At 48.8% G+C, this 15,866-nt stretch overlaps 1 non-coding gene and 1 pseudogene across 1 annotated transcript; both read right to left on the reverse strand.

Annotated features, from left to right (window-relative positions):
- Positions 1–535: 535 nt before the first annotated feature.
- On the reverse strand, positions 536–641 carry LOC127196776 (uncharacterized; annotated as a pseudogene).
- A 5,373-nt stretch (positions 642–6,014) lies between these two features.
- Positions 6,015–6,121, reverse strand: LOC127196756 (U6 spliceosomal RNA). Its single transcript, XR_007831528.1, has one exon. It is a non-coding gene; the product is annotated as a U6 spliceosomal RNA (small nuclear RNA).
- Between the last annotated feature and the right edge of the window lie 9,745 nt (positions 6,122–15,866).

Raw genomic sequence — 15,866 nt, forward strand, 5'->3', positions numbered from 1 at the left:
ACATATAAATTCAGGCACATGTCCGTGGAAGACTTGCTGATATTTGCAGATTACTTTTTAAATGCACATTTCTATCTATGTGAAGATGCTTTAAATGTACTTAAGTGTACAGAATAAACTTTAGGCATATTTTATTTGTATGTAAATAATGCACATATGACCATATAATGCATATAATTTGTATAAATTTAACCTAGATATTTTGAGTGTCGTTCCTAAATCTTACACTTAAAAATAGAACTCTCAAGCTGGAGGCCATGGACAGAGTGAGGACTATCTCACAATGCTGTGAAAGGTCTACCCCTGTGGAGCTGGATTACCTAAGTGTCTGAGTTGGTATTCTGCTCAAAAGCCAAAATAGATTTTCCCATCTCTGATAAGAACGTGAGCAAGTTAGAGCCAGCCCATCCTTGAGTCAGTGGTGGAGCTAGTGTGTTCCATTTCTAAGTAAAGTCTGGCCACTGTGTGCATTCTCTCCTCTGTGACATCTTACTTTTATTTTTATTTGTTTGTTTGTTTTTGTTTTTTGTTTTTCCACTGTGTGACCCACTTCAGTGCCAGCAGCCTAAAGGTACAGAGGCCGGGCAATGGTTAGGAGCCACAGTTTGCTCGAGCACAGAACTGACATCTCACTTTTGTGTTGGAAAGTGGTTCACATGGGGTTGGTGTTAGGGTTCTGCTTCAGCTTGCCTACCTGTGATGTCATTGCCTACCTGCCACAGGGGTGTGGCCCTGCCCGGGGCCATATAAAAGGACAAACCTTCCTTGTGCTCCCCCCACCTCTTCCTCTTCCTCTCTGTCTCTTTCTGGGGTATCCTTCCCCCTTTCCTTTTCTACCCAAATTTCACTTAATAAACCTCATATAACATAATATCTGCTGCCTGGTATCTTATTATCTTCTTATCATTTTCATATTTATTAAACATAAAAGTAGGTATAAGCAGGCTTGCTGTGCCCATGAATCAAGACACATGGCTGAGTTAATAGATAATTATATATGCAACATTACATGTTGCAGATTTATTCATATGTTATACATAAACTATGTATACACTTATATATTATATACTTAATGTGTATATTATAAGTAAGCATGTATCTTATATACAGATACAAATATAAATATATACAATATGGCTGGGTATATTCGCTACAACTTTGCAGGATATTTTTAATTTTTTTCATGAGGAAACTGGTCTTTCAGTTGTTTTGTGGGTTTTGGAGTTAGGGTCATGACGCCTCCCAGAATGAGTGGGAGAGCTTTCCTCCACTCATTTTCACAGTGTTATTTCACCTCTTAATGCTATTTTAATCTGCCGGTGGAAGCACATAGCCCCGAAGTCTTTCTTGTGGAAAGCAGCTCTGACACATGCCTTTGATGGCTCTCCTTTCGCTGGCCTCTTGGTCACAGTCTGTGTTCCCACCTGTGTGTGCTTTAGTGGGATGGACTTTAAGGAGCTCGTCTCTTCCAGTTGACAGCTGAGTTGTCAGCATGGAGCTGTTTTGGACATTACATGCCACCCTCTGTCTGTCTGTCTTCAGCATTCAAAGTGCCCCCTCCTTCCTGTGACAGGTGACAGGTGATTCTCATTCTTTATATGTGCCTGAGTATTTGTTTGGTCTGTGTGGCAGGGGAGATTGTTAATTTTATTCTGAGGGAACCACCGTGGTTCTATTCATCTTCTTCATTATTTATGTTCGATTTTTACCGATTTCTGTTCTTTTCTATCTTCTCTGTTTGCTTTGGTTTGGCTTGCTCCTATTTTTCTAGTTTCTTGGGGTGGAAGCTAGGACCCGTGATTTGATTGATTTCCTTGTTTGTTTTTTTCCTAATAGAGATATTTATTATTTATACTATAACTTGTGTTTTCTCATCAGTTCAAACTACTTTCTAGTGTTCCCCTTACCTTCTTTGACACACGGGCTATTAATTAGTGTCCAAATGTTTGGCTGTTTGCCATCAAGAGACACGACCACCCTGCAGCAGCCCCTTGAGGGAGAGCAGGGACTGGATAGGGCGGCATAACATTAGCACACAAATGAAGCTGGTAGTTGGCACAGGCCTGGAGATGTTCCTCACCTGTGCCACGTGTAACAGGGCTTGTGTGGGAAAGCCCAGAATGTACAAATGTGAGAGATGCTGGTGCTACAGAAATGACCTATAAAGGGCTTTGTCTCTCGGGCTCCTGTGTTTTCGCCCTGATTCCCTCAGAGCGCTCAATCTAACACACCCACGTTTGATCGTGTCATAACAGTTCTCTCTCTCTCTCTCTCTCTCTCTCTCTCTCTCTCTTTCTCTGGCGGAGGGCTTCCGTATTAACAGTTGTAAACAACAAACAGATTAGCAAAAATAGAAACTTTTCCCACAATGGTACCTGCTTGCTTCCTCTTCTTTTTCCTTCTCTGCCCAGCTTGCTCAAGCTTTGTCTAGTTGGTCCTCTGTTCCTTGACCAGATTTATATTCCCTCCTTAGTGGTCCCAAACCTCACTGGGCTGCTGACACACACACACACACACACACACACACACACACACACACACACACACACACACACACACTTTGCCACCCTCTGTCTGTCTATCTGCTTTGGGACACAGGAGCTCAGTGAGTGGATAGGAGAATCTGGAACATGGGGAATCAAAAATCACTTTCCTGCTAAGTGAAGACATTTTATGCCAGGAGCCGTAAAGGAGCACTGGGATTCTGTGGAGGCCATCTGGATGTCCAGTTACTTTGTTCATTGCTGTGACGAAGTACCTAGCACGATGTAATTTATGTAGAGAAAGGCTTATTACCGCTTGTAGTTTGAGGAGAGGGATTCACTGCGTTTTTGCCTCTTCCATGTAAAGCTGGGCGGATAACCACTGCCCTCTCAAAGGGGAGTGGTGGTAATGTGGGGATTCACTCTTCCTCAGCAAAGTAAATACAGCTGTAAGAGGCTGTCAGAGGCTCCTCCACAGTCTCCGGGGATGAACAGCTTATGGCTGGCTGCTCACGCCTCCCACCTCACCCCGTGTTCATAAAAGGCACACATCCTTTTCCCTGGAGAAGTTCTGTTCCTCGCCACAGTGAGATCACTGGGAATGTGTGGGCCAGCCATTTTCAAATGTTCAGTTTCTCCCTGTATCTGGGAGGAGGAGTCAGGAGACTTTTCTCTCGCCCTTTAGCATTTCCTACCTGCATCTTATAAAAATAAATGTGTGAAGCGTGGGTGCTGGGCTGCTAAGGATTGCATTAGGAGCTACAGCTGGGCCTTCCATCACTCGAAATCTCATAAATAAATGGCAGGCTGGTACAGCCGCCTCTCTGACAACTGATTCTGCTTGCCGTGTCTGTATATTCCCAGTCAAGACTGCAAAACATATAAACCTCAGAGTAGATAGGTGCTCTGGCTGAGCCAGATGGGCTGGCCCTCAATGTCCCAGGAGTGGTGTGGCCCTCGCCGCTTAGCAACTAGGCTGGTCTTGAACTGTGGTAACTAAAATCAAAGCCCTGAACCTGACTCTTACAATGCACTTGGTTCTATCACGTCAGGACCTTTGTTTGTTTGTTTGTTTGTTTGTTTGTTTGTTTGTTTTCATCTGTCAGGTGACATGTCAGGTGACAGGGTACTTCCTGTGTGTGCTTTAGGTGTCTCAGGCTAGAGATGATCCCTCAGAGTCAGCCCTACTGCCTAGCCATAGCAACCAGGTAGCCACAGAAACACCTCTTCTCTTTAGTAAAGGCTTCCTAGGTAGAAGAGGTTCAAGGTCATCCTCAACTACATTGCGAGTTCAAAACTAGCATGGGCTACTTGAAGCCATGACTCAAAAAAGAGGAAGAGGAAGAGGACAAGGAAGAGGAGGAAGAGTAGGAAATGGGCATTTGTTACCCCTGACTTATTTCATGTCTAACTAGCTTTTTAAGATGACCCCTTTTAGAAATAACCCTTATGGCCCTAGAGAAATTTGTCACCTTCCAGACACCATCCCTGCTCAAGTGTGGAGCCGCAATGGCCTTGGCCCAAGCTCCTATGTTAGCCAGATGCTCTCTTGAAGATTGGTCCTTGTTCTTGCCCTGCTCAGAGGACAGAGTCCCATTTCTAACCTCCTGTGCCAGAAGCCACCCTGGAAACACTTCTTGATCACTGCTTGTTCTGGCAAGTTTTTATATCAACTTGATATAAGCTATCGTCATTTTAGAAGTTGGAACCTCAATGAGAAAATTCCCCTACCAGTTTGTTGTGTGGAGACATTCCTATGACACACATCAAGCTGGCCGCGCAGATGCCAGGTTTGGGGTGGGAAGTCAGAGATGACTTCTGGGGAGGACGTGGCTTGCTTTCTCACAGATCACCCAGATCCTGCCTGGGTGACTGATGCCCAGTGCGAGGATGTAAAGACTGAGGGAAAGAAGCCCCTGGGCAGGGCTCCATCACACACGCAGGTATCGCTCAGTGGTAGAGTTCATGGACAGTGGCTACCCCAGTTTTGGGAAACGCAAACACAAAACCTGTAACTGAAACACATGGTGATGGTTGGTGGCCATGTCATCTGGGAAGTTTTCAGCTTCATCTGTTTATTGGACAGTGAATATCAATGACTTTATAATGAAAATGAAGGTATTGAAAGTTCCTTTAGAAAACACTGACATGTGAATTTTATTCCTGTGACTTCCTGCCTCTGCTTGGTTGAGGCATAGGGTGGTGGAAGAGTTGGGGTGCCCCAGCCCTGCCTGCAGACCCCAGCAGCTCTTTTCTGTCACCCACCCCACCCCCACCCCTCTCTGGCAAGCCTCAGGCCTCGGGAGCCTGCCCTGGCTGAACCATCGTGCTCCGGCAGATCCACAGCCTCAGCTCTATCTGTCCATAGCACACTGTTTCTAACCCACACTGTGTAGCCCAATCACCCCAGGCCACACCCTGGGGCCCAGAGTGGCCAAGGAGCTGACCGCACTCCTGGAGCCTGGAGGTAGCTCTTCAGGAAGCAGGAGTCAGCCCTTCTGGGTCCTTCTAGACTCTCAGCTGCACTTGGAAAATCATGCTTAATTCACGGAGTCTATTTCCCAGTCACGTCCTCAGGTGGCCTTGACCCGAAGCCTCACCTAAGACAGAGGGGAGGGGTCTCTCTGCTTCTATTTTGGTGTTCACTGCCCTGCCCTCACTGTTTCTACCCTCTGGAAGACAGGGCCAGGGGAAGGGCATCCCAGACATCACTGTGTATGCTAGAGTATTGGGGTTCAGGAAGACAGAGCCCACGTGAACCTCAGAGTATGGGTCTGGGTTCTTTTTTTTTTTTTTTTTTTTTTTTTAATTTATTCTTGTTACATCTCAATGTTTATCCCATCCCTTGTATCCTCCCATTCCTCCCCCCCCCCATTTTCTCATTATTCCCCTCCCCTATGACTGTTCCTGAGGGGGATTACCTCCCCCTATATATTCTCATAGGGTATCAAGTCTCTTCTTGGCTACTTGCTGTCCTTCCTCTGAGTGCCACCAGGTCTCCCCCTCCAGGGGACATGGTCAAATGTGAGACACCAGAGTACGTGAGAAAGTCGTATCACACTCTCCACTCAACTGTGGAGAATATTCTGACCATTGGCTAGATCTGGGAAGGGGTTTAAAGTTTACCTCCTGTATTGTCCTTGGCTGGTGCCTTAGTTTGAGTGGGACCCCTGGGCCCAAATCTGCCTATCATATTGTTCTACTTGTAGATTTCTAGGACCCTCTGTATCCTTTTATTTTGCTGTTCTCCCATGCGTCTCTCATTTAGAGTCCCAATAGGATGCCTTCCCCTCTGTCCCAGTTTCCTGGTAAGTGAAGGCTTTTGTGGGACATGCCCCTTGGGCTAGTATGCAGATATAAGTGAGTATATACCATTTGATTCTTTCTGCTTCTGGGTTAACTCGCTCATTATGATCATTTCTAGCTCAATCCATTTATCCACAAATTTCGGGAATTCCTTGTTTTTAATAGCTGAGTAGTATTCCATAGTGTATATGTACCACAGTTTCTTTATCCACTCTTCTACTGAGGGACACTTAGGCTGTTTCCACGAATTTGCATGTCATCCTTGCGCAGGGGCCATGCTAATCTTCTCTGTATCGTTCCAATTTTAGTATATGTGCTGCCGAAGCGAGCACTGGGTCTGGGTTCTTAGCCAAGGAATTCAGTCTCCACAGTAACCTGAGCTTGTGCCAGGGAGACCCTCAGCTTCCCTGTAAAGGGCCATGCCCATCTGACAGAAGCCTCCATCTTAGCTGGACAGAGCCTGCCTGCCTCATGGCTGCTCTCCTATGCCCCCCTGTCCAGCAGCACTCTGGAGAAGGTTGCAGTTCTGACTGCAGTTGACTGCAGCATCAGAGCAAAGTCATCAGTGAGCCGCCTGCTCCCGCCCCCCAAGCCCCCACCACCCGGCCTTGCCAGTAGCCTTGGGAGCTTCCCTCCCTGACAGTTATTGTGTTCACAATTTCAGAACCAGCATCCCACAGTCAGGAATCTCAGTGCCCCAGAAGGGGCCTGCAGCTTACAGTGCCCTGTGGCATAGTGGCCCTAGAGTGACATTGGTTCCCACAGTGCTGCATCTGTCTCTTACCCACTACCATGCCAGGGCATGGGCTGGCCCCCAACCCCCGGCCAGCCCACTCCCACCAGAGGCTTCCACTTCTTGGGTGTCAAGATTACAGGCTGCACCAGCATACTCGGTTTATGTGGAGCTGGGGATCAAATTAAGCAGGCTTCATCCCAGGAGCAGTTATTCATTTTTATATGAACATATAAAAACTACCAGCTTAGAAAAAATCGAGATGAAAATGCAGGCAACCGTATCTCACTCCAGACTCAACACATGTTGCCATTTAGCTATTTAGCCACAGCTGTGTCAGCAAGAAATGACGACACTGAGGCAGCTCAAGACAGCATTACTCCTGCAAGATACACCCTGCCCTGGTCTGTGCTGTGTGTGCAGGTCTTGTCAGAGTGGACTGCAGGCACTGGCATGAACTTTGCTAATTAGTGGCTGAAAAATTGACTAGCAAGTTCTTACCAACAGCTCTGAGATGCCCTGTGCATTCCTGTCTCTGTGTGATTGGATATGTCTGTCTTGGGAAACTAGACTAAATGCCTGAACTGTGGTCAGATTATGCCACACAAAGCCCTAAGCTGATAAACATAAGCAAGCGCCCTTACAAGAGGCTTTGCTTTCACACCCCAGCTCCCCAGGTTTCCATCAGTGTACATGTGTGTGTGTGTTTGTGTATGTGTGTACGTGCAGGTGTTTGTGCATTTATATGTGTTTAAGAAGGATCTTATGAGTATAAGTTTAGGAAGTCAGCATTTACTGAACGTAGAAAGAGTAGCATCCCTAAGAATTTCATATACCAAAGAACCTAAACCTAAAATAATTGTTTTAATAAATATCTTTTAAAGTGAAAAAATCTGAATCTCAAGAACCACACTGGGAATGTGTGGGTAGGATCTGAAAAGAACCAAGCAAACTTCTGAAGTTACTGTGTGGGGAAGGTATTTGGAAGAGAAACTTAACAGAAGACCCAAAGAGCAACCAAATGGGGCCAAAGAGATGGCTCAGTAGGTAGGGTGCTTGGTGTGCAAGCCTGAAGACCTGCTTTGGATCCACAGAGCCACCATAAGAAGCTGGGCACAGCAGCACTAGGGGCAAGTGCAAAGACGCCATCTTGTCTACTGAATCAGCAAGCTCGGGTTCAGTGAGAACCCCTGTGTCAAAGAATAAGGTGGAAAACAATCGGGAGAGAAAGCCCATGTCAACCTTTGACCTTTCCGCACGTGCGCACATACACACTTCTGCTAGGAAATAAATGGAAAATAAATGTCATTGACCGAGTTGTATCCCTCCACAATTTATATATTAAAGCCTTAACCCCTAAGAATTAGTTGTGTTTTCTGCTGCCAGGATAAAGTGCTCTCAGGAAATGCATCTTAGGGGACCAAAGGTTTATTCAGCTCACAGTTCCTGATTAGTGTCCATCAGCAGGGAAGCCAAGGTCACAGACCCACAGTCAGGAGCAGAGAATGAATGTCCCATACTAGTGTTCTCACTTTCTCCAGGACCCAAGCCTAGGGAATGGTGCCCCCCTGGATCTTCCCACATCAATTAATGTATTCAAGACAATTCCCAGCATACATGACCATAGGTCAACCTGACCTAGGCATTCCTTCTTTGAGACTCTCTTCCCTGGTGATTCTAGATTGTGTCATCTTGACAGCTAAAACTAACCACACCCCAGTCCCTCAGGGTGTGTGACTGTGTCTGGAGATGGGACCACTAAAGAGGTGATTGAGGTAGGTTCATTAAAAGGGGCCCTCGTCTAAGGACTGGCGTCCTTAAAGAAGAGATTGGGACAAACACAAAAAGACAAAGAAGAGCAACCAAGTGAAGACACAGGCAGAAGATGGCCATCTGCACACAGAGAGATCTCATGTGTCATTGGACATACGTGTGCATGGTCCCCCCCTTCAGAAGGAACCAACTCTGCCAAGCACCTTGACCTTGGGCATCAATTTTTATTGGTCACTCCACTCAATCTGTGGCTCTTTGCAAGGGCAGTGTAGATGGGCACATGTGGGAGGTTGGTGTAGCTGATTATCTGGACCACAGTGCAGAAAGATGTGGAAAGCCTGCAGAATGAAGAGAAACGGTGCAAAGGATGCATCACAGTCCAACATGAAATAGTGAAGTCCTAGAGGAGATGCATTGACAGACGGGCACGAATCTTCAGATTCTAGAAGCTCATGAGAGCCAGCGCCAAGAATATCAACCTGAGCCCCATCAGGACACACAACACTGGGGCTGCGGGCCTCCAACCCCACAGCTTGTCTGCTCTGCATCTATTGTGACTGTCTGCCATCTTATCCTTTTCTAACTCAGAGGCCAGTGCAGCTAACAGTACACATCCCAGACTGCCTTGCAGCTGGGTACAGGCATATAGGTTAAGAGTCCCCCAGCACTGTACCTGCCTGCTTTTTAGTTGGTAGTGTAGGCAGCTGTGGGTGGAGAGGTGGGTCTTGGGATCCAACAGTAAAGGCAATGCTGGTTCTTCAAAGATGGCCATTAAAACTACATCTCAAGGGTGCCCTGTGGGAGTGTCAGGAAGCTGTGATGACAGCTGGCTTGGGTGGCTTTCTAGGCAAATGTCTGATCTAAGAAATGGACTTTCCCCAGTATAGTTGAAGGAGGAAAAATGGGGCTGTGGTGATGAACTGTGGACATGCATGGTCCAGGTGGTAGGCCACAGTCTGGACCAGGAGGAAGAAGTGACAGGGTCTGGACCGGGAGGAAACTGATGGAAGGAAGTTGGTTATAAGAATCATCCGGAGAGCAGACACCATCTCAAGGAGGGGCACTTCCACTCTCAGCACAGTCTATGGAGGGGAGACATAGAGCCAGGCCCTTGGCAGGTGTCACCGCAGTGGCCAGGAAGGTATTGAGAGTTCTCTGGAAACCAGTCACTGTAAAGGACAGCCATAGCAGACCCCTGGGTCTGGGAAAGGAATAGGAAGAGTGTGGGTTTGAAGGCAGTGTCTCAGCAGAGGTCACCAGTGGCAAAGTAGCAGCTGTGGCAAGGGTAAGCCCCCCTTACCCACCCTGCATTCAGGAGGTAGGGTGGACTACTGGGAAGGCCCTGTATTTTCCACCTCCTCCCAAATGCTGGGGTCACAGGAATACACCCCACACTGGCTGGTTTATCAACTGTATAATTCTCTAACTCGGAGGCCCAAGCAGGGCAGAGGCAGGAGCAGATGGAGGAGGATTCTCAGTCATAAATGGGATGACTGAGCCTTAAGACAATCTGTAGAAGTTTCAGGATTAATAAGAAGTTTTAACAAAGAAGCAGGGTGTGAAAAGAAACGCGTTGACCAAAGACGCTCCCTGAGGCTGAGACAGCCTGGCAGAGCAGATAATAAGACACAAAAATAACTTATAATTGCATCAAAATCCCAAATTGAGCAGAAGCAAACCAAAGCATGATGAAAGGTCCTATCTGGGGTGGGGTGTATTTCAATATAAATGGGGACAAGTGACATTGTCATGTCCCCAAGTGGCAGACTAAACAGGTCATAGTTGTTAATTCTTTGCAGAATAACTCACATGTTCAACATATTAGCAAAAAGAAAGAGAGAGAGAGAAATCAAGAGAAAATATTTAAAAATAAAACATCCTAAAATTTATTTGAAAAAAAATAAGAGTACTAATCAAAAATACTTTGTAATGCAGACAACCTAGATTCATATTTAAAGCTAATTAAAAGAAAAACCTACAAGAATTAAGTCAGACACGCATTGGGGTGTTAATAAAGAGACCAGCGAGGCACAACACACATTGCGGGGAGCTTCCCGGGATAAAATCCAGAGATGAACGGAAAGCTGGGCCTCGCTGCAAGCCTGTGAGCGTGGCACGGGTGACTTGGGAACCACCCACCGCTACAAGGGGCAGAGTGCTTCACGTCACCCAGCGGAAATATTGAGGCATGAAACTCAGGATATTGAACAGCAAGATAGTAAGATGGAGGTTGAGGGTAAATTTTCAACATGCAAAGTATCAATGCGGTGGGGGGGTGGGCAAGGGGGCACAGGGGAAAATGGTGTATTGCCCCTCTGTGATAAATGCCAATCAAATGAAAAGAATGATAAAACAGAATAAAACAATGAATGCAGCTGTTAAATGAGGGGCCGGGAAGAGCTTGCTGCGGAACTCGAGGAAAAGAGTTCAGATCTCCAGTGCCCAGTAAAAATCCATGGTAATTCCCTCACTCTGGAGGCAGACACAGGATCCCTCCCGGGGGCAAAATGGCCAGAGAGACTGGTGAGCTCCAGATTTGGGGGGGGGGGGTGGTGAGGGAAGTGGGGAAGGGGGAAGGATGGTGGGAGGGGGTTCTGAAAGGGGAAGGGTGGTTAGGGAGGGGGCCTACTTCAACAAATGTAATGAAGATTGACCTAACCTTACTGTCTGACCTACACACACACACACACACACACACACACACACACACACACACACACACGGGGAGGGAGGATAACTGCTAAATAGAAGATTTGAGAATCAACAGAGTATTTAGATTTGTTAATCCAGAATAATTAGAAAAGATACAATAAAAATAATAGTTTAACTGGCTACTTCACAAACAAAATGCCCAGCTTGACAAAAATTGTACCTGTTTGGAAACATCAGTGGTCTCTGAGCCTGGGCTACTGGTGAGGACCGGAAGAAACAGGGACTTCCTGGGAGCCATGTAACCGCTGGGCAAGCATGCCAGCACTCTTGCCACAGCCTGAGGAAGGAGGATTGCCACAAGTTCAAGGCAAGCTTGGGCTATATGGTAAGTTCAAGTCCAGCCTGGGCTACAGTGGGGGATCTTAACTCAAAAACCACAAAGCCAACAAACAAGATAGTGCTGGGACTCGTAGGAATCTGCTTTAACGAAACAGTGATTAATGCTAAACCCAAACCTCTCTCTCTACGCCGTTGCTGTGAGGAGACACCATGACCAACGCAACTCTTATACAGGAAGGCATTTAGTTGGGACTGACTTAGTGTTTCAGAAGTTTCCTCCAGTATCATCATGGTGGGGGCATAGCAGGAGCTAAGAGCTACATCCTGACCCACAGGCCCAAAGACTTGACCTGGCTTGGGCATTTTGAAGCCTCAGAGCCCAGTGACACACTTCCTCCCACAAGTCCACACTTCCTAATAATCCTTCTTATCCTATCAAAGAGTTTTCACTCCCTAGTGAGTAAGCATTCAAACATATGAGCCTACGGGGGGCCATTCTAATTTAAACCACCGCAATGCCTATCAAATTAAATTAGTTTTCAGGGACCCACACCTCACTATCCCAGAAGTTTACAGAAAGAAACCGATGAGAAAAAAACGACATCACTCAGAATTAAACACAGAGGACAAGACTTGCAGTAAACGGAGGAGGAGGTAGAACTGAGCCTCTCTCTGCTGGTGGACACTGGTGACCCTGAGAGACAGCACACTGGACACAGAGATGCCCAGGAACCAGGGAATGGGGGGGGGAGGTTGGGGGGCAGTTAGGGGGATTGGGGGGGGTGGGGAGGTAGGGGGTCCGAGAGACCTCTGGAGGCCCCTTGTCTTGAGGCTTACCCACAGTGTTCAAGTCTCTACAATGTACCTGGGTTTCACATCAGAAACAAATCCCACACAATAAGAACATGACCCAGTGAGTTCAATACCGGATAAGAACCGTTGTCTGCTACTAGGCTGGTTAGGGCCGTTTCTAATCTGTAAGCTCCAGTCTCCTTTTCTCAGGTCATGTCAGCAAATTCAGTGGATGTGAGCCCAGCTGCAGAACAAATGTCCAGAAGACACCCACTCGGCCTCCCACCCAACCAGTAGCCTCTGGTATGCGTCCCTCCAGGTGGCTGTGTCTGGGACTTCCGGTTTCCAGGGAGAGCCGCTCGGGACTCTGGAGGAGCAAGCCCTGTCCTGTGTATCCAGCGTGACACGCCACATGTCCTGACACACATGCCTGTTGTTTGGCTGAACGTGGCCCAACACCCACACAGTAATTCCAAGTCATCCTGAAGAAAAGCGGGCCAGTCAGAGAGGACTCCAGACCAACTCTGTCTTGGGATGTGAAAACAGAAAACCTGTTTTCTCTAGGGCACCCACTCCTCCCCTTGCCTGGCTCCCTTAGTTTCTGATTCCAGGCCCAGGTTCTCATTTTTTCCTCAGGTGTGGGGTTCCTAGGGACACCCAAATCCGAAGACCTGGTGGGTCAGGGAGGCAAAATGCTCAAGTACCCAACAGCCTACTGCAAATGATGGCCTCCCACCACCAGGGGGCGCTGAAGTTCAAGAAAGACCTCGCTGGATGGCTCAGACACACTCTATAAGGGAGGCCCCTGTCAGTGAGTCTCTGGAGCCCTGTTTACAGGCCCACCCCCACCCCATCCCAATTGTCATTGTTAACTTGCTAAGAAGCTGTATCTGGACTGGTTGGGACCCCAAGATGTACAGCCAGGCTGGGTAAAATCAGGCCTTCCTTCCTGCCTTGGGGATGGAGGCCTCAGGACTTAGCCGACCCCACGGGAAGAATCTGAAATGCTGTGTCCCCGGCGCGCAGGCATCGCGTACACTATACATGGTTCCGACAGGTTCTTTTTTTGGAGAGCGTGGGAGGTCCCCCCTCTACCACTGATTGAAGTATTGATTGCAGCAGGGCACTGAAGACACGGTGTTGGCCGGAAGGAAAAGCTCAAACCTTCACTCATATTGTATGAAGAACGTTCCTTAAGCAAATAACAGCTACATGGCTTCACATTGCCCAGGTTCTTGGGAGACCTTGGAGCTCAGGGTAGGTGCTCTCCGGGCTCATCTGCCTGTGACACCTGCCCAACATAAATATGGACACAAGATTCAAGTGGTGCACCCCATTCACCATTGTGGGCTGTGTTTAATTCCGAGGGATATCATGGTTCCCCCTCATAGACAGGGACCCTCCAAGGCTGTGCAAGGCGCTCTGTGAATGCCTTCCCTCACTGCTCAGATCACTAGGATGCGGGATGCACCATGGAAACCTCAATTTACATGCAAAGAAGCTGCAACCCCGCCCCCCACCCCCCACCCCCCCACCACCACCACCACCCCCCTCCCGCACCCAGAGAAGTTTGATGGCCTAGCCAGCTAAGCTGGACTGACCCCAGAAATATGATACACCAACATGCATATATTTAAGCTGCACTGTTCCCTGAACTGAAAGTTAAGGAGCAACCCTGGTAAGCGAGTTTGTAGTTAACTTTGCAAACCCACAGCAAGCACTGAGTGGCTCCCGGGCCCCCAACTGTTCGCTCTACTTGTAACCACCTGGATGGTCCTTAGCTGAGAATGAGCGAGGAATGACACGTGGTCACACAGGATCTGGTCCTCTCTGGGTGACGTCCTGACTGACCTCTGTGGGTCCCCAATTTGTTGCTTCAGTGTGCTCCTCGAGGCCTCAGGAAATAGTGTGTGGACCTGCAGCCAGAGAAACCTCACACAGGATGCCAGTCCTAGGCGGAATGTTTTTGAGTTCCCTTATGCACTGGGACACTTTGGGTGTCCTCTGGGGGCTCCGAAAAAGTTGGTGGGTCTGTGTGTGCTCTTCCAAGGTGGCTTTTTGGGGCTCAGGGGCTCTGTGGGCTGTGAACTCACCTGCAGGTTTCAGCCATCCACTGAGCGGGAGACCAAAGGATGGATAGGAGAGCGCTCTGGAGAACCTGAGCTAAGGGTGCAACATGGCAGGGACACAAGCCAACCTGTATCACTGTGTCTGTGATCCCGCCATATGCTTGGCCCCAGAGCATCGCCTCCTAGCTTTCTTGAGCTCAGACTGTGAGCTATGTGTCCAGACAGAGCTCAACCCGAGGCCCTGGCACACACCATAAAGATAAGGCTAGTTCTTAGGGCCAGCTCTCAGAGGGCAGCTGAGGGGAGAGGGATGAGACCCAGCCACCCCACGGGTATCATCCACCCCTTGCATTAAGCTCTTCCCTTGCGAGGATTCTCTGACAAGGTCATGGTTCCTGGTTGGCCCTAGGTGGGGTTGCCCTCAAGCACAGCTAAAAGCAGCCCTTGCTGCTGGTGCTGGCCGCCCTAGCCACCAGCCTGGCAGTCTGGTGTGATTGTGGCTCCTGGTGGTGCAGAGGCCACAAGCTGGTCTCAGCTCCTCCCTGTGCCACCCCCTCTGTCCCTCAGGAGTCCCTTACCCTGGAGCCAGTAGTAAGCTGAGCTTCTTGACACCACAGCCCACAGCAGATGGGAAACTTCTATGCTTGGTCTCAGAATGACCTTAAGGGGATTAAACAGAAATACATAGCACAAAGGAAACACGTCACACAAAAGTAAAAGCAAGATGGAGGCATTGCTCTCTCCACGGGAATTCTCCTTGCTCCCAATGTTTCATCCACAGGAAGAGGGCATGGCCTCATGGGAATGGAGCCATGGCCCTGCCAACACCGCTGTCACTCGCTGTGCAGACCAATGGCAGAAAGGAACCTGGTGGGGGGCTGGAGGGTGGGTGGGGCAGAAATCAGCAATGTGTGATGCTGTGTATGTGGCCAGATGTTTCAATATTCTTCTTGCCTCTGGTTCTTCTTTCCCCTGGTGTGAAGTGGGGGGACCTCAGCTGGCCCTGAACCAGCTCCACTGGGGGTGCCCCCAGGCCAGTACCCTCAGGGATAAGCACCTCCCCAAGTAGCACCCATCTAAGTCCCACTGTCCTTCAAGAAGACCCTGCCCCAGACTTGCCCTCATGGACCTGAGACACACCCCTCCTACCTTCAGTCTTGCTTCCCCGTGCACCCCATCCCTTCTTAGCCCACTGTCTCTCCTGCACCTCCTCCTCTGAAAAACCTCCGCCCCCCCCCCCCCCCCCCCCATGCCATGTTCCTCCACCACCAGCCTTTCTCCTGAGAGCATCTCTCAAGGCTCCTTGCCCTATCCTGGTCCCCTTTCCACCTTCCTGCAGGGCCTATCCATGGCAGACCCTGGAGCCAACCAGACAGAAGCATGTGCTACCATGAAAGAGGCCTGCTAGGGGCAGGTCAGGGAGTGGCAGCTCAGCAGGACTGTTTGTCCTGGTCCTTGGGCTTTGATGGCCTGTTGACAGGAGGCAGCTGGCTCCCAGTGACAGACAGCCGGGGCGGTGGCACCTGTCATCCTTTCTGCCCTGAGTGCTGAACTGAAGTAGCTGCCTGTTTGGGAGGAGGTGTGGCCCTCCCCACTGGGCGGCAGAGTCTGCCATGCCTAGGCTTGCAGCAGGGGTGAGGAGACAGGCCAAGCAAAGCCACGCCTATTGTCTCACAGCCCTAATGGCCCTGGGCCAGGCTGTGGTTACAAATGCAGCCC

This window comes from Acomys russatus, chromosome 12, assembly GCF_903995435.1.
Source record: "Acomys russatus chromosome 12, mAcoRus1.1, whole genome shotgun sequence".
Classification (NCBI taxonomy): domain Eukaryota; kingdom Metazoa; phylum Chordata; class Mammalia; order Rodentia; family Muridae; genus Acomys; species Acomys russatus.